The following is a 19,632-nucleotide window of genomic DNA, read 5'->3' as shown; positions in this document are numbered from 1 at the left end:
AACGTGTGGTGCAAACAGTCCACTTTTTGGTCCGACTAGATATTCTGTAGAAGCTGAGCATGTGATCAGATAGGTCAACCCCTCCCATGTCGATATTATATTTGCAACCACTGCAGGTCTTGGGACTTGTGAATTGGGACAGCCAGTGAATGGAACGATCTGTTCATCATACAGACCTTTGTTGGCCTGGGCAGATTGAGGCAACCTAAAGGACTCTCTTTAGAAGTGGTCTGACTTTCCCCAGGAGATCCTTTTTTTTTCTCATTTTCTGGCAGATCATCGACTACTTTCAGCGAAGACCTGATCTTGTAGAAATGACCACATGTCATGGAATCAGCTATAACTGCGTACATTTTAATTCTCGGATATCCAAGGCATGCAATGTACACTGAGATTCCTAAAAAGCTATTGATTTCTTCTGGTGTTGTGTTTAAACTACACCCTGAATCCTGTACCATACGCTGGTTGGTCAACAAGGACAAGTCCTGAATTAGTTTTTTGTCAATGTACTGCTGGAAATACTGCTGTGGGCTCCAATCATTAAGTGTCATTAGGGTACCATCATCTCCAATTCTGCATTCTTCCAACAAAGGCATAAACCTAAGATAATGGAAAATTATTTAGCAAAATAAAATTTAGATACTCCAATATCCGATATAGTTCACTTGCAACACATTTACACTATCTTTATAAGTTAAATCAATTTACTGGAAATCATTTCTGCACGTTACCCATACTTTTTTCACTCAAAATCAAAAATTCCTGATTCTCCTACATGCTGGTTTTGTACCAGATAGGATGACGGCAGATTTCAGCTGACCCTGTGTCGTTCTCCATTACACCCTGCATCTTGATAATCTTTGTCTGGCTCTCTCTGGGTTTTCACCCTCTCCTATCTGGCTCATATGACTCTCATCTTCTGAAAGATCTATGTCTGAAATTCCCTCAATGATTGTGTTAAGAATTCTTTCTGCCTCTGTCAAAGAGTTGTTTAGAAAAAAGTGAAATAAATTTAAGTACAAAGTCCTGACGTGCACCAGAGTACACATTAATAAATTAGTCATTTTCTCCGTGAAACTAAATAAAGTTAGGTCTGAAAACCCCCTCAAATTACTTACTAGATGTTTATTTTTGAAAATTAATCAAAATCTGAGTTTAAAAAATATCTTAAATGTAGATATCATGCTTACATGTCTTTCTTCCATAAAATGTGCTTGTGGGCATGCCAGCCATTTTGAAAGGTAGGAAAAAGAGAGTTGGGAAGGCCACACCCCCACACATGTGACATCATTTTAAAGGTGCTGTTGACCTCTCTAAGAAACATCAGGACTCAACAGAGTGGCATGTAGAGTGTGAGTGATACAAGCAAAAACTAAATGTGTACTACAGTGCACAAAAATGAATTACTGGGTCTCAGGAGGATGTGGATATGATGGCCTTTCACACAGATGTGTTACAGAAGAAAATAACTTTTGATAATGACTTTTTCTATCCATGGATGGGAATTGTATCACTAGAAGCTAACAGAGACACATGCTGTGGTAACGGTGGACCTAATGTAGTTAAAATTTTAATTAATGCGTTATCTTATAATGTAAGATAATATAATGTTATAAAAGTGGTGATAATGCCACATTTCTATGAAAATATACACAGTACACGGAGAAAAAACCTAATGAACTGTTCTAAAACAACTTGTGTGTCCACCAGGGAGCGTTGTTGTTTTAATTATGCTCCAACGTGTGCAGGGTGGGGGTGTGGGGTACAAATTTTCAGGTTTAGAAGTCTTGAACTGAAGTTGCAGGTGTGTGCAATTAATTTCTCGTAAGGGGATATGTGAGAATCATGGACTGTTGTGGAGGGCCGGAACAACAAGAGATTAAGAAAATTAAAATTGAGCAGAACTCAGTTCAACTTATTGTGTCTCTCATGTGACCCCTTGAGAAAATGAATTTCCCACTCCTGATTCATAGTGTATTGTAATAGCTTCCCATATCGATCCTGGAAGGAAACACCAATCCCTTTAAGGTTGCACCAGGAAGGAAAATCTGCCAAATCAAACATAGCAAAGCCAACAGTAGCCACTACTGAAGTCAAAATATTTCTGACCAACCGTGTCGTAATCCTGTACAATTAAAGCTGCTTTTTATGGAATTTCCATCTCACTGTTTTCATTGTAATGACAATAAATTTGGGTACATGACTAATAATATATTGAGAAGTCCAGTGACTCAGGAGGACTGTAGAATTCAGTGACTGTAACCTCAACAATACAGCTAGTGTTCATCTTAAAATAGACCAAAATGACAAATCACAAACATTTACTTTGAAATCTTTACTTTTAAACTGCAGATTTAAAATATAAACCCTTTTTCCTCTTCTCATTGTTCACGTGTATTACACACCACATTAAGTGGGTCTTCACAGTTCGCAGCTGTTTGTGTTCAAACACGTTTAAACTTTATGAACAAGGCTGCCTTATTGGCTCTCTGGTATCACAGGAAAAGGTGATTGTTTGCGAGAGTATCATTTGTCCGCCTTTGTAACCGCGAAACAAAAGAGATATGTTGTTTGCTCCAGTATGTGCATGTGTCCTTGGATATAATGTGTTAAAAGCCAAAGTAGTCTAATAGCATTACCTAGTACTGTTATAGTAAGCACTCATTCACATTTCTAAGGTTCGAACCTGTGTGTCTGTGTGATTTTTCAGTGTATGCGCCTTCCCCTCCTCCAACTGTTTGCAGTGTTCAGACTTTGTAATGTGATATTTTCTTTGTGTTGGCCCTCCCTTTGCTAACTGTCACACTTATTCACACAAACCATTAATAAGCTTTGTGCACTGCTTTGACGTGTGTGGCAGCTTGTTGATCTCCTCTCAGACATGTTTCTGTGTCATCTAAGACGAAAGGAACACAGCTAAAGATGACTGCAAATTGCACAGAAAATAAGTGGAGCACACGTGATGCCAAAAGTCAGTTTCACTAAGACGAGCCTAGTGACTGTAATGACTGTATGAAGAGAAAAACAGCATTACAACTAGAGTGTACTTAAAATAGCTTTGATGTCCGTCCTGTTTCCTTTTCACAAGTCCTCCCCTGCCCTTTACACCCTTTAATGTCAGGGGTCTAAGTGTTAAAATGGTATAGAAAAGACACTTAAAGCTCAGCATATCCATGATTAAAAAAAAAAAAAGTTATAAAATAAGCTGTCATGTTGCAGGGGTGCATAGTGCCAGTCTGTTTAAATGGTAAATATAATTGTACATTATCTTTGCAAAATATAGGATCATGGTTTCACTGGTGCCAGTGTACTTCTTGTGCCAATCACAAGTCCTGATAAATGGGGTGAGTTGCATCAGGAAGGGCGTCTACCCTAAAGTCTTGGAGGGATCAAAAACGCAGATCATAAAGAAGGAGATTTCCATACTGGAACAGTTGGGGCCTGGGTCATCAACAACTGCCTCAGGTGTTGTTGACCAACAAGGTGAAAACTGTACTGTCGGCCGAAGATGGAGGAAAAGGAAGAGAGTGGGAAGGCATGTTGGGGCGCAGTGAGAGAGGAAAAGAGGAAGACGTCAGAGGGTGTTAATGGATGTAGTGTTTGACTCAATGTGTTATGAATGTGTGATCGATGCGCCACACTGTGTAATTACAGTGTAATTGTGTGATAAATACATCAGTGTTTTTAACAAAATATTAAGAAGACTGATAATATGTCTGTGAATGTAAAACTTATATTTTAAATAAAAGTTTAGATTTTTCAAGAAGTTGTTTGTTTTTACAACACTGATAGGACAGTTGTGTAGTCAACTAGTTACATAATTACATTACATGGTTACATAATTTCCTCTGGGCTCAATTATTCTCAAATATTCTCTCAAATATTGCAGTTTCACAAGATAATTTACTGTAGAAATGACACTATCACTGTACTAAAGATAAAGTTACAGTATTAGTAGACATATACACACTTTAAAAATTACATTATTACTGCAAAGAATGGTGTAAAGATTTACAGCACCACTACAGCATTTTAAAAAAAGTATGTTCCTGTAAAAAATTACAGTAAAAACTAAAAACAATTACAATATGGTGGCTGTGTTTTACAGCAAGGCGATGTCAACCCTGCTGCCAGTTTTTAGCTGTACAATCTATAGCTTTTTTTTCTTACTGTGAAGACATGCAGAGGGTTGGTGTGATAGAAGACGATGCCAGGGATAGGATGAGATCGAGAAAGATGATCTGCTGTGGGGACCTTTAAAGGGATTAAAACTATGAACATAGGATGTGCAAACATAAAACAATTTCTGTGAATAATTTGAATGGAGGAAAGATGATATGACAAAAAATGGACTTCCCTTTGTGTGTGTGTGGGTGTGTGTGTGTGTGTGTGTACCATTAACCATCAACAAACACCATTACGTGCAGCTCCTCTGGGCATTTTAAGTATATGGGGCATTATGTTTTGGTAGCTTTTCAGTGTTGACACCATCTTCAAATCTCGGTATTACACAGGCAATACGAGCCGACCAGATACCACATAATGAAGTCAGGCGGATTTTGTCTATTCAGCGAGTGGTACACACACACAAACACACACACACACGCATGCACACACACACAGACACACAGACAGTCACAGAGTTACTCAGCACAAAACCCAAGCCATCACACTGGGAGCAGTACCACACACACATTTACACAAACGGCCAGTCTTAACATAACTCACAATTTTCCTAGCAGAGGGAGTTTTCTGTGTGTGTGTGTGTGTGTGTGTGTGTGTGTGCGTGTGTGGGTGTGTGTATGCGGTGGGCCAGAGATGTCACCCAAGTGAAGAGGAAAGAGGAAGTAAGCTGTTTAGAAAAAAAAATATTTGGGTGTTACCAGGATATGAAGTTAACAAGTCAGTGTGAAGAAAATGAAACACAGTTGGAAACAAAGTGTTTGTGGATTTTATTTGAGGTTTTGAAGGGTGAACTCTTCACTTTTTCTTTTCCTAGAGTAAATCAGTAAAACAAAGATGTGTTTGACTGAGCTGTGGTGTTATTAATAAGAGTGACAGAGCAGAGCTTGCGTCTATAGATACGCTTCCAGAAACAGAATTACTTAGTTTTCATTTGACCTCGATGATCTTCCTGCTTCAGATCTTCCCTCTTCACTTTTTTTTGTTTGTTTGAACTCCTCCTTTTTCTTCTTCTCATATGATATTCTCAGTTGCTATAGACATGAAAGGTCATTCCCTTGGAGACTGTCTTAAACTGCACCCACATGGCTTCTGTTTCTGGACATTGGCAGAGATGTGTTTCTTTTAAATTTAGTAAACTCAAAAGTGTCTCACACATTTTTGCCTTTTTTAAGGTTCCTTCAACACTAACAGAAAAAGGATTGTTTGTCATTTTGTCAATGCAACGGAAATGCAAAGTAACCCACTCCCACATTAGGATTAAATACAGGCTATGCAAAACAGCTTCACGACACCATAAGGATTACTTTGTGTATGTGTGGGCATAAATGACTGTGGATGTTGCCCAAGGGATAACGCATGCAAATAAATGATGTTACTCTTCTAAGCCATATTTAATTAATAGCGTACAGTGAATTGATATATGCCGGTCAACAGATGAGACAACTTGCGGCTTAACTTTGGGTCACACTCACTGTGTGACAAAATCAAATAAAAGTATATAACAAAAAATAAAATAAAATAAAACTGCGCTCTTTATTTGCAAGAGCCACGCCTTGTTAGAGGCAACTCCCTTTGTTGGTCCGGGGATGCAGACAGCTACACACTTCTCCTGGAATGCATGGAGTCTCCATTCATTAATTTGCACTGACAAATGAGAGGCTGCAAAGAATTAGTTTTATATAGTTGGAAATACACTTCCATGGCTCTTGACCCACTCCACATTTCTACAAGAAATAGCTGCATTGATTTATCAGAGCATTAAAAACCCCCAAAACAATTTGTGTAATTCCAACAAGCTTTCTAATGACGTCTTTATTTTTCAGCACAGCATGAACTTTCTCATGGCAATTTTCTTGTCATTTCTTTAAGTACTCTTTAGGTATAGTTCTCCAGGACATTTACATTTGGATCTTGGCAGCCTTTCGTTCTTTGTCAACATGATTCCACGCTGCTTCAATAACGTTGATGTCCAGCCTCTGAGGAGGCCAATCCATGGCTGAGCTTGAATGACACACTGAAGGAGTTTTCCATTTATGTGCATGGGATCATAGCCATGCTGATCTCCAGCAAACGAAGCTGTTGGCAGCCAGATGCTTTTCATATGGTATGGCATGGTGGATTAAAATCCAATGGCACTTTTGTGTGTTCAGAATTCCATCAATTTTGACAAGCTCCCCAACACCACTGGCTGAGAAACCATAACAGAGCCTCTGCTGTGTTTAACAGATGGGTAGACACTCACTGTTGTACCTCTCTCCAGACCAACCTTCGACACACTGATGATGATTTTAACCAAAAATTCCAACTTTGGAACAACATCCCTTTGTAACACCAGCTCTTGTTTAGCTCAAGTTCTTGTGTAATTTAGAATACCTCAGACTTTTCTCTCTGTTTCACTTGCTTAATGATTGCTTCTTCAAAGCCACCCTTCCACTGGGACCATTTCTGATGAGAACAACTGAAGGGCTGGATGCATCTTCGAGATCCCGTCTATAGGGTTTTATCCTATTTCTTAACGGCATGACTTTTAAACTCTATTCATTCAGAATTTTTAGGCCTTCTTTCGTCTTCCACTCGTCCAGTTTACTCAAATTTTCTAAGGGCACAGTACACACTGTGCTGAATTTTTAGATGATAGTTCTGTGGGAATCACTTTGTTGGTGTGTTATCTTTGGTACTTTTTGAAGATTCAGCTAAATAAATGGGAAAAAATGATGTGTTATTGTGACAGGCTGCTATTAAGAAAGTGCCTAAAGACACAATTTCACAAAACACATTTTGCATGCAAGGGAAATATCCTACACGAAGAGAAGCAACAGCATTATACATCATGTACATGCATTTTGTAGAGGGAGAAGAATTTCAAATGGTTCTTGTGGTTATTTTGGTCGGGCTGTAGCACGAGGAATCCCAGACATCAACTCTTGATACTTCCATCCCCCAGCCTCCATTTCACCCACTAACAACCCAAACCACTGACCACATGCACCCCCTGCTCCCAGGACCAAGCTAATTAAATGGTGCCCCCCAAACAAAATCACCACACTGCCATGGCATCTGCTTCGTGTTCATAAGTAAACACGGGTAATCAGAGGGGCTAGTAAACTGGGGACTTTTGTAAGACACAGACAGTGTAATCATTGTGTGTGTAAATGTGAACTGCTATAATAATACCTCACCTTTGACCTGCAGCCTTCACTACAGTGCAGGGGGATGACACACACTCTCTCACACACACATGCACACACAATTTAATACCATGTCAAAGCACATTATCCTGATTTATGGAGACTTACTTTTAGCCTTACCTTAGATTAAGTCTTCTACTTTACAGCACGTGTCCCAAAAAAGGAAGCTGAGCCGCCAAAACACGAGTACAGCTGTCTCTGTCTGAGCAGGGTGCTCCAGGATAACCATTGTTATCTTGCTTGGTCTTTCTGGATTCTTTATATGTCTTCTTGTACTTGGGTGCAACAGTTCAGGCTGAGGGGGGGGGGGGGGGGGGGTTATCTTTGTTCCAAGGACGGGAAGCCGGTTGCGTGTGCGTGTTTGCCCTCGCGTGAGATAGCGTTTACGTGAAGGAAGGAAGATTAGTTTGGCCAGCAGCCTATTTCTGGCCACACAATGTTAGACATAAGAGTATTTTCACTGCGTTCATGTACACATGATGATATATACATTTGTTACCGTACAAATGGCAAATGCAATATTTGCCGTTTGCAGATTGTGTTGTCAGTCTGATATCAGGGAATACGCATGCTAACAGGCATGGTAAGTTTTGTGTTTCACAAAAGGAATTTTGTGTTTTGCTATTTTTGGACTCACAAATTCACTTTCCAACAGTCGAGGGGCACAAAGGTCGAGCACAATGAAAATAGCTTGTGTAACAAGAGCATTTTGTCATGTACAGCAAGTAACTGTATATTTCTTGTATCTATAAGCATGAAACTTACACACATTTTGAGCTTAGCTCACTGGATTTCTTAAAGGGACAGTTTTTCTTTTGGAGTATAACATCCAGAGGTGGAAAGAGTACTCAAAATTTGTACTCAAGTACAAGTACTGTTACACTGGTTAAATTGTACTCAATTACAAGTAAAAGTACTGGTGTTAAAAAAAAATACTTGAGTAAAAGTACAAAGTACTGTTCTCAAAAACTACTCAGAGTATTAATTACTTTTTAACAGACTGATGTTTTATTCTGTTGTCAATAGCAGGCATTCAACTCGATTCACCAGTATAAATATTTATGTTCAAAGCACATTTTTCAGATGAACAAGGTATAGAAAGGTAACTTGTTTTGTAAATAAATGTAGATATAAAAGGAGGAATTTTGTTTGTTAAAACAATGACAAAAATGTTTCTGAACATGCGTAGAACCATTTAAACTTTTCCCCATACACTGAACAACAGGCAGGTAAGTGTCTTAAAGTCTTAGCATTTCTTTCACACTTTACTTTCTGAACCTTTTGTTCAGTTTCAGCAAGAGCTGGTTTTCTAAATTAACAGAGGCAATCCGACTTCGTTTGGCAGTGAAGAGTAGACCAGCACAGCTAAAAAGTCGTTCACACGCAGCAGAAGCAGGCAGAGCTGTGTTTAGTTTAAGAGAGAGGTTTTTGATGGCTGAGAAGGAGTGCAGCAGCTCCATGGTGTCTGTGGCACAAGCAAGATAACCATCAAGCTCAACTGCACTTTGCAGCCTTCTGGAGATTGGTCTGGAGAAGAATTCATCTTCATCAGATGACTCTCTTTGCTGATCCTCACTCTCATGCTCTGTCGTTTCAAGATGTTGTTTGATGTATGTCAAGGCTGTAATTGCAAGTAGATAACACAATTTTGTTATTTAAATTTCAGTGATTATTCCTGAACACAAATTTAAAATCGGCAAATTCTCAAAAAGGATTGTTTAGTATTCAGGACAGACCATCAATAACTTACAATGTATTAGGTGAAATACTCACTTAAGCATGTGTTCAAATGTAAAAATACACAAAAATGGGATCACATGAATCCTTACCAGCCTCTGTTACATCTGCTCTGTCAGTCCAGGAAGTCTTGAACTTGGGTAAGAGGACTGCAGCTGCAGCCAACTCTGGATCCTCCATCATCGCTACAAAACGCTTTTGAAGGCCATTTTGCAGGGCTCTGATGAGTGGCACGCATGTCTTGCTTGATGTCTCCAGCCTGCTAAGTTTGGACAGTAGTTGTTGGATTACTGGCAGGAGCCATCCCATAAAGGAAGTGGACTCAGACTGAAGGATGTTTGAAGCTTTCACCAGTGGCTTCATGGTGGTACAGTACTCCCTTAGGAATGCAACTTCTGCAGGACTCAACCTGTAAGACACAACAACAAAACCCACCATGACTATAATAGGGATCTTCTGATTTAATATTAAGAGTCTGCTCACGTTTTTAACCATCCATTAAGGAAAATTCACAAAATTTGAAACCATATTGGTAGGTGTCCAATTTTACTCACATTTTCACCTTGAACTCCTCACAAATGCTCCTGATGGCATCTTCCCCCTTCTCATCAATGATGCGTATTATCCTTTCAATGGCAAGGTAGGTTGAATTCCATCGTGTTGCATTGGGACGAATGATCTGTAGCTCACACTTGTCCTCTACCACTTCATTAGCCAAATGAGATCGGCCAGTTTTGTTCCAAATGGCCTGGCATTTTGCAAAGGTTGCACGGGAGAGCCTCTTGTAGGTTTCATTCATGCTCTCTGCTAGGGAAGCATCAGTTGTTGCCACAAGGTTTAGCAGGTGACATGCACATCGCTGATGAGGCGGAAGTTGATACTCCAAACCAGAGTCTTCATCAAGAATTGCACTTGCCTCATGGTAGTCCCTATGGTCAGTCAGGTCAATAGTTTCTGGGTCTGCTTCATCTTCAGCTTCATCTGCATCATTTTGTGCCCCAAACATGTGGAAGGCCTTGACAAAGTTGGATCCACTATCAGTTGTGGTTCTTACAACTTTGCCTCTAATCTTGTATTGGCAATGGATATCATCAAGCGCACCAGCAAGCATGTCAAATGTGTGAGACCCTCTCAATCTTTTGCATGCTAGTGCTGCAGATCTTCTTTCCAGGGACGCTTCCTCTATCCAATGGCATGTGACTCCAAGGTAACTTTTCTGATGAGCTGACCAACAATCAGTAGTGGTAGCAACAAATTTGACTTTATCCAATGCTGCAACCAAAGTCATCTTCATGTGATCAGCAGCTTCACAGATTCTGGCACGGACAGTGGGTCTGGAGATGACTTTGGCTTGAGGTTGTAATGTGGTAACCAATTCTTTGAAAGATGGCTGTTCTACCACTGCAAATGGCTGTAGACCCTCACATATGAAATTGATGACAAGCTTGTCAACAGTTGCTTGTGGAACATGTTTGTTTGCAGCTCTCAACATCAGGTCTGGTAACTTGGCTTGTGTATTTGCTGAGAGCTTGTTTGGTGTGGCTGTGGTCTTTCGCTGTCGAGATGTTGATGCCACAGTGATATTGTACTGCTCAGTCTTCGATGGATGTTTCCTCTGTAGAGATAAATATTATCATACGTCAGGTTCATACATTACTTCATAACATCACTGTGATTAACACTAAAAGAAAACACATTTTTAAAACATTATTCAACTAGACTTGAGCTAATCTTTGATTGTTGAGCATAGTATAAAAGAGTGGTGAATTGGTCAAATTTTGCAGATATATTGCTGTATTTATTCACAAGTGTAAACCAATTTTGAACGATCATTGCAAAAAACATGAATTTCTGTATACATTCTAAGTTCTGTAATATGTATACTATCTGTAAAAAGAGTATCGACCAATGTATCAGTATCTAAATTTTTAACTCCTTTTTATCAGTATCAACCTAAAGTTTTCAGTATTAGTCAGGTCCTAAAAATACTAAGAGAGCAAAATATGTGTATCTAGCATATCTAATTTAAGAAAAGGGATCACATACACAAAAATGCTGCCCATACAGCTAACAAATAAAACCAATCCACATTATGTTCTTTAAAAAAAGATATCATATTGGGAAACATATAACCCTACTGATTAAGAGCCATGTCACTATGATAGACCTATATCAGGCCAATGATCCTGATCAACTGATCCATCAATCGGGCTCTGGTACATGTCAGCTGAGAGCTGGAAGATTAATTTGAGATGCAGCTCAGCACTGTGTTCAAGTTTGTTTGTTTTTTTGTTTGTTTGTTTTTTTAAATAGGCCAGCTGATTGTAGGCCTGTGAGTTTTAAATGACTACAAGTTTAATTTATTGTAATGACGGTGGTTATCCAAATAATAAGCTAAAACATTCCTACGAATTGTAGCTCAGTTATGCATGCACACACGCACATTAGCTAGCTCCGTCTTATTTTAATATCAGGCTAACCAATGGCGGTGACAATATCTTAGCCAAACTAGTAACCTTAACACACATGAAAAATAAGAAAGCAATATCATACACGTATAGTTGTAAAACCTCTTACCTCAATGTGTTTGTTTAGATTAGATGCTGAAGTCTTGTAAGCTGAAATGACTGTAGAGGTCAAACAAAGTTTGCACTGCATCTGGACGCTGTCTCCTTTTCTTCCTCTGTACACGAAAAATTCCTCCAGGTATAGCCACGGGCACGCGTCCTCCGTCTTTTCTACGTCGTTTTCATGGTTGACAGTGTTGTCCTCTGTCTCCATTTTGGCTTCTTTGTCTCCAAATCTTTCGTCTATAAAGTAGTTTATACTCCACCATTTAGCACCTCCAGACACCTGTGCCTGCTGCTGCAGCGGAGTTTATTCTTTGCTTACGTCTTAAATTGGCGCGGTTGCGATTGCACGGCCTTATTGGCTGCAAAAATGCAGACGAAAGGTTTGAATATTAATTCAAATTGTGGGCGTACTCAGTAGTGACTTTTGATTTTATAAGTAGCGAAGTAGATTACATGGTGTAAGTTGTACTCAAGTATGAGTAAAATTACACACTTGAAAAATTACTCGTAAAAGTACAAGTACCCAAAAAATGTACTTAATTACAGTAACGTGAGTATTTGTAATTCGTTACTTCCACCCCTGATAACATCAAGTCAATTTAACTTCTGGGATATTGATCTGGTCAGTTAAATAGCAGAGGGGGGTTGTTGATCAATTTAAGCTGCTTTTTTTTATTAATGAAATTACCAACAGGTGCACTAGAGGGGCAAAAATGAGACAAATCCCAACACAAAACTGGTTTTACAAGTGGAGGCCACTCACATTTTTCCCTCCTCTTCCTTTCTGACTTTTACTTCACTCATTTTTGCATTTGGCTAGGGTCAGAGTCACTACTGGTAATATGTAGTGACTCTAGGTAAATGCCTGGATCCTACAGAGGTTGCACAGGTAGTTTAACATTGCTGTGCCAAGAGCATGGACTTGATTGAGAGCTGGGTGTGGTGGGTGTGGCCGTAGAAGGCTCTTAACCCACCAGCAGTACTGTTATCTGCTTCTTTGTGCAAGAGTGAAAAGGATGAACACTGCCAGACTAGTGTACAGCGTCTGGCTTTCAATATCACCTTGATCTCAAAATATTTGTTTTGCTAATAATTAGGTGATTAGAGAACATGCCCATTGTGAAAATGCCGGGAACCGTGTGTTTGCATGTATGCATATTTTTGTGAGTGATCCATGTTCATCAGCTTAGAAAGAAATTGCTGATAAAACATGATGACTAACTGCAGATCTTCAATGTTGGCCTTCTTATCAGACCTACAGTTCCGGTTGTCATTTCCTTTTTGACTGACTGGTTTTTTTATGCATTAGGAAGCCGCAGACCTTTTGCTGCCTAAATCACGCAGTCGCTGCTCTCGGTTTCTTCATTTTCTGTTTTGTGTGTACTTTCTTTAGGCTCTCTGTGTCTGAAGTTCTGTGCCTCCTGTGGCCAGATGCTCACGCAAATGAATGGAAATCTAGGGATGCAAATCCAACGGAAAGTAGCTTGTGTTAGTCCGTTTGTGTTTGTTTGTGTGTGTGAAGTCTTTTGGCTTCAACCAGATTGTCCTAGCTAAACCAGCTCACCAGGGTGGGGTGAGAGAAAGGAAATAATAGCAGGAAAAGTAATGACAGGTGTTTTGCTGCTGAATTATTTCTCCTGCTTATACTTGGCATCTAACACAGGCTGGTGATAGCAGCATAAGGATAATTCTAACACGAATAAGACGGCGACTTTTCATTATGTCTCTGAAATTGTGCAAACCCCCAAAGTGGTCCTCCTCTTTTCATTTTAAACAGGGAGCTTTGACTTCTAAAACAGGAAGCTTGGATACATTTGTGACTTTCTTTATTGTGCAGGACAAACACTGTACAAGTATGTTAGAGGAGTTTTGGCCCTCCCTAATTGAAACTCCCGGATAATATTCTGGTATGAGGTTACTTCGTGCAGTGTTTGAAAGGTCTGGATGACACACAGCTTCAGCAAACTGAAAAAAAATATGATTGTTTGTGTTGCCGTGTAATTCTAAAAGCAAATGCAATTATTTTAAATGTGTCTGCATCAGTGTCAACACTGCCTGAGCCTCTCCCTCCGTCTACCAGAGGAAAGGAAGGGAGGGAAGAGAGAGGTGAAGAAAAGAGCCTGACTGCCAGCATTGTTCCACAATCACATGTTTCTGACTGCTTTCTTTTTCAATGTATAATCTTCTGCATATTTTTCTCCCTCACTAATAATATTGCTTCTGTACAGCAGTATCTTCTATCTCTTGGCTTTGTGTAGTTTTTTCCTGCCTTGTTCATTCTGCCTCCTGCTGATTGCCTAAAGTAGCAGGAGTGAGCGCGGACACACAGACACATACACTCTTGTACACACTATGAGAAACAGGAACAGAGGAGGTGGGGGTGCTTCCTGTCTGGCTGGAGATCGTCGTGTTTCTTTGTGCCTGTGTGTGCGTGTGTGCGTCTGGCGTGCTTCTAGTGGTAGAAGCACTGCAGAATAAAACGAATTCGAGGGGAGTGGGAGGATTTCAGTTTTCATGGTCACACACAGCATAAATGTCTTTGAATGAGTATTAACATGATGAAGGTCAGAACAGAGTGCACAGGGAGGCAATTTTCCATGACTTGTGGTTAAGTGAAGAACAATTTTTAAAGGAGTATTTGAGTTTCTTACAGTTTAGACTATTTTGCTATCATTCACAATGTTTAAAATAAAGTGTAAATGCAAAATTTAGCAGTTGGGACATAAGCAGCAGTACTAACAGTGCATAATTCACAGTGGCCTTCACAGTGTGGGCTGGGTGTGTCTGTTTCTGAAATGAAACTGTTAAAATGCTAGTTTTTGTGAGCAGGCTGCTCTCAAGGCAACTGGCCCATGACCATATGCATTTAAATAAATATATAATTTTATGTTAATCGTGCAGAGATCATTGTATTTGGCACACCTGTTCAACCACTCTTTAACACAAATATCAAATCAACCAATCACATGGAAGCAACTTAGTACATTTAAGTATAAAGACACAGTCTAAACCACCTGTTGAAGTTCAAGAATGGGGAGGAAAGCTGATTTATCTGACTTTAAACATGGCATGGTTGTTAGTGCCAGCCAAGCTATTTCAGAAACTTCTGATCTACTGGGATTTTCCAGCCATCTCAGAGGTTTCCAGAGAGTTGTCTGACAAGAAAAAAATATCCAGTGAGCTGCATTTCTCTGGGTGCCATACAATGTTGATGTGAGAGGTCAGAGGAGAATGGCCAAGCTGCTTACAGAGGACAGGAAGGCAAGTGTAACTCAAACAACCACTGGTTGCCATAAAGGTATGCAGAAGATCATCTGAATACACAACACGTTGACTGTTGAAGCAGATGGGTTACAGCAGCTGAAGACCACACGATGTGACAGTCCTGACAACAGAAGACCGGATTGCTCTTAAGGATTGTTTGGAGTCGACTGTGTGGGAGGTGATCTGTGACGACCACGGAGAGGACATCGACAGCCTGGTAACATGCATTACGGACTATATAAACTTCTGTGTGGATAACACCGTGCCTACCAGGACTGTGCGGTGTTTCTCCAACAACAAACCGTGGATTAACCCAGGCATTAAAGCCGTCCTTAAGCAGAAGAGGAGGGCCTTCAAATCCAGAGACAAGGAGGAGTTGAAAAGGGTGCAGAGAGAGCTGAGAGGACTGATAAGGAATGGGAAGGACAGCTACAGGCAGAAGTTGGAGAACCAGCTTCAACAAAACAACATTGGTGAAGTCTGGAGAGGCCTCAGAACCATCTCGGGCCACAAAGGTCAGAACTCTCTGCCTGGGAGGGATGTGAGGTGGGCAAATGAACTGAATCATTTCTTTAACAGATTTGATTCAGCCATGAGGCAGTCTTCAACATCGGCTGCAGACTCACTCACCCCCACTGCTGCTGTCTCACCTCTGACACCTCAGACACTTCACACCTCCTCCACTCACCCTGCTCACTCCTCCCCACCCCCAACAACAGCATCCAATGCACACTCAACACAAGGCTCCAGTCTGTTTCTCTCAACCACCCAGGTTAGGAGGGAACTGAGGAGGATTAAAGCCAAGAAGGCAGCGGGCCCAGATGGCATCAGCTCGAGGGTCGTCAGGTCCTGCGTGGACCAACTGTGTGGGGTGATGGAGCACCTCTTCAACCTGAGCCTGAGGCTGGGAAGAGTCCCACAGCTCTGGAAAACCTCCTGTGTTGTACCAGCGCCAAAGACTTCACGCCCCAAGGACCTCAACTGCTACAGGCCGGTGGCTCTGACATTCCACCTGATGAAGACCCTGGAGTGGCTGGTCCTAGCTCAGCTTCGGCACCTGGTGAGCTCATCACTGGACCCACTTCAGTTTGCCTACCAGCCTGGCATTGGAGCGGATGATGCCGTCATCCACCTCCTACATCGTTCCCTCGCTCACCTGGAGACCGCTGGGAGCACTGTGAGAATTATGTTCTTTGATTTCTCCAGTGCCTTCAACACCATTCTTCCCACGGTCTTGAAGGACAAGCTGGAGAACTCTGGAGTGGACCATCACCTCACTACATGGATTCTGGACTACCTCACCGACCGACCACAGTATGTGAGAACTCAGGGCTGTATGTCGGACAGGGTCGTCTGCAGTACGGGGGCCTCACAGGGAACGGTTCTGGCTCCGTTTCTCTTCACCATCTACACTGCAGACTTCTCCCACAACTCCACCCAGTGCTTCCTGCAGAAGTTCTATGATGACTCTGCAATAGTCGGCCTCATCACTGATGGGGACGACAAGGAGTACAGAGGACTGACCCAAGACTTTGTGGACTGGTGCCAGCTGAACTACCTCCAGATTAACACTAGTAAAACCAAGGAGCTGGTGGTAGACTTCCGCAGGCACAAGAATTCTCCACTGCAACCACTGAACATCCAAGGTATGGACATTGAGGCTGTGGACAGCTACAGGTACCTTGGTGTTCATCTGAACAATAAACTGGACTGAACTCATAATTCAGACGCCCTCTACAGGAAAGGGCAGAGCAGGATGTACCTGCTGCGGAGACTCAGGTCATTTGGAGTGAAGGGCCCACTCCTGAAGACCTATGACTCTGTGGTGGCCTCAGCAATCTTTTACGGTGTGGTCTGCTGGGGTGGCAACATCTCTGCAGGGGACAGGAAGAGACTGAACAGGCTGATCCGAAGGGCCAGTGTCAGGAGAACGGCGGCTAAGCTGTCATTCCTGTTGGACAACATCTCCCACCCCATGCAGGAGACTCTGACAGCACTGAGCAGCTCCTTCAGTGGAAGCCTGGGGCACCCACGGTGTGGGACGGAGAGATTTTGCAGGTCTTTCCTCCCCACTGCTGTCAGACTCCACAACAAAGACTTTTGCAGCTGATCAAACCCACACATGAGCAATAAGACTCCTATATGTGCAATTCTTTCTCTGACAAAGTTGTACTTTTGTATTTTCTTACTCAGTTGTATATAGCATTTGTATTCTATTTGATTCTATTGTATATAGTATTTTATTTTATTGCATTCCAGTGTTTTCTAATTTCTGCTACATAACTTTGCACTTTTGCTGTAACGAAACAAATTTCCCACCTGTGGGACTAATAAAGGTCATCTTATCTTAACCAACCTCATTAAAGCGGTTCAGGCTGGTGGTGATGGTGCAATAGCGTGGGGGCTATTTTCTTGGCAGACTTCGGGCCCTTTAGCATTATTTAAACAACATAGCCTATGTGAGCGCTGTTGCTGGTCACGCCTGTCGCTTTATAACCACAGTGTAATGCACACACACTAGACTAACATAATCTTGAAGTGGTTTTTTGACCATGACAATGAGTTTACTACTCAGATGGCTTCCCCAGTCATCAGATCTCAATCCAATAGAGCGCCTTTGGGATGTGGTGTAATAGAAGATTGACATCATGGATGTGCAGCAACTGCATGATGCCATCATGTCAGTATGGACCAAAATCTCTGAAGAGCCTTGTTGGATCTATGCCACAGAAAATTAAGTCAGTTCCAAAGGCACCATGCTAGTACTAGCAAGGTGTAACTAATAGAGTGTCCAGTGAGCGTATGTCCTCGTATTGAATTTACACTTCCAAAAATGTTGGGATGTCCCATGTTTTTTATGTTGCTACGTCACTTCCTCTGGAGGAGAACAAGAGCAGTTGCTGTGGTTCACAGTCTCGGGCCCCATTTGTCATATTTTTTCATTTCATAATGCTCCAGGTCTGAACCACAAGCAGGCCAGTTTAGCATTGCTGCCACGCTGCTGTAATATATGCAAAATACAGTTTGGCATTGTCCTGCTGAGATAAACAAACAAAACATTATCTGAATGGCAGCACATGCTATCACTGGGGTGCAAGCTAACCATGCCATGTCCACTAGCTCCCAGACAGACCACTACAGATGCTGCTTTTGACCTTCTGGATCTTGTTTTTATACTTTTTTCTTCTTTCTTTGGATGGTTAAGATTTAACCCCATTAGTGGATGAGGGTATTCTTATTTAAAGTTTGAAATTATTTGCAAATCTTCCCAAACAGCTTCACATCACATCTCAATTTTGTACAAACATGGCAGCAGTAAGAGAGTGGAAATCTAATTCTGCTTTAGTAACATTCCTTGCTGCAGGGTTTTGGGCGGAGATGGGTTTTAGCTTTTTGTTACCACCTATATGTCTACAACAATAGCAGGCCACTGATATGTGTCCATAGTGACATACTTGTAAGTGGGTGTGTGTGTATTAACATGAGTAAGTCTCTCATTTTTGTCGTATGTGTGATGGACACCCAACACCTTGCAGAGAGGTGAAACCAGTTTGCATGATGTGTTTATGCGTTATAGCAGTGGTATAGGGGTCGGACACCTGAGGGGCTAAAGAGGATGGGACTGCTTTGTTGTTTAAACAGGCACAGGCTTTGGATGTGCGTGCATCTGCGTGCGAATGTGTGTGTTTGCTGTGCAACAAGGGATGTTGAAATGAACAACAAATGTACACCAGGCTTAAACCAAAGCAGGCAGACAAAATAAATAGAAAAATTACAAAGATGACCAAAACATCCAGGAATATTGTTTTTAAGTTGCTCTCTTAAAATTGTAGCATGATGCTTTGCTTAAAAAAAAAAAAAGCGCGTTTCTGTGGTGACACGCTTGCTGAAAGGAATCCAATAAGGAGAAAAAGTAATGCCAGCAAATGAGGGATAATCCATTGTATTAATTGGAATGTGGCACCATCAGCTGCACAGCAGATTACATCCATCCTATCCCGTCCTGCACAACACATTATGTGTGCATTCTTTAAAAATATGCATACATTATTTGCAAAACAAGCGAAGCCCAGTGTTTTCTTTGCCCACAATAACCTTCTTCTCACACAGCAACAGGCTTTATTCTAAAACGATCCTGGCAGCTTTCCTGCCCAGCCCTGCCCACTTTGTGATAACAAATAATGGCATCAAGATACATCAAAGCAATTAATTTCTTCCAAAAAGCTCTTGAATTGTCTGTTTTAATTATATCCATGTGTAAGTTTAACCAGGACATCCTGAACACACATTCATTTCAATGAAAATCTTACACTGTCTGGACATGAGCTTTGAAGCTTTATTTAACCAGGATATTAGCGTTATGCCTCTAAGCTCCATTTCCTTCTATTGTTTTAAATCAGTGGAGCTCTTGAACGAAGCAGCCCAATGCCATGTGTCTGGCTGGCATAACACTGCTGCCTCACTATGAAGGTGATGCTTAACATCAGCTCTTTTTGCATTTGCAGCCATTGTCACACTGGCAGCAGTCACGAGCTGCGGCTGCCAGGAAAATGCACGGAATTATGAGCTGCACAATGAGCTCGGACAATGCCTTCTTCATTACCTCGTGCTTGTCTTTACCAACTACTTCCTTATGACCACAGGAAAGAATTCCACCTTGTCAGAGCGGTTACGCCAGCCAGCAA

The sequence above is a fragment of the Rhamphochromis sp. 'chilingali' genome (genome assembly GCF_963969265.1).
Source record: "Rhamphochromis sp. 'chilingali' genome assembly, chromosome: 15".
In the NCBI taxonomy this organism is placed as follows: domain Eukaryota; kingdom Metazoa; phylum Chordata; class Actinopteri; order Cichliformes; family Cichlidae; genus Rhamphochromis; species Rhamphochromis sp. 'chilingali'.
This window is presented reverse-complemented; position numbering follows the sequence as displayed.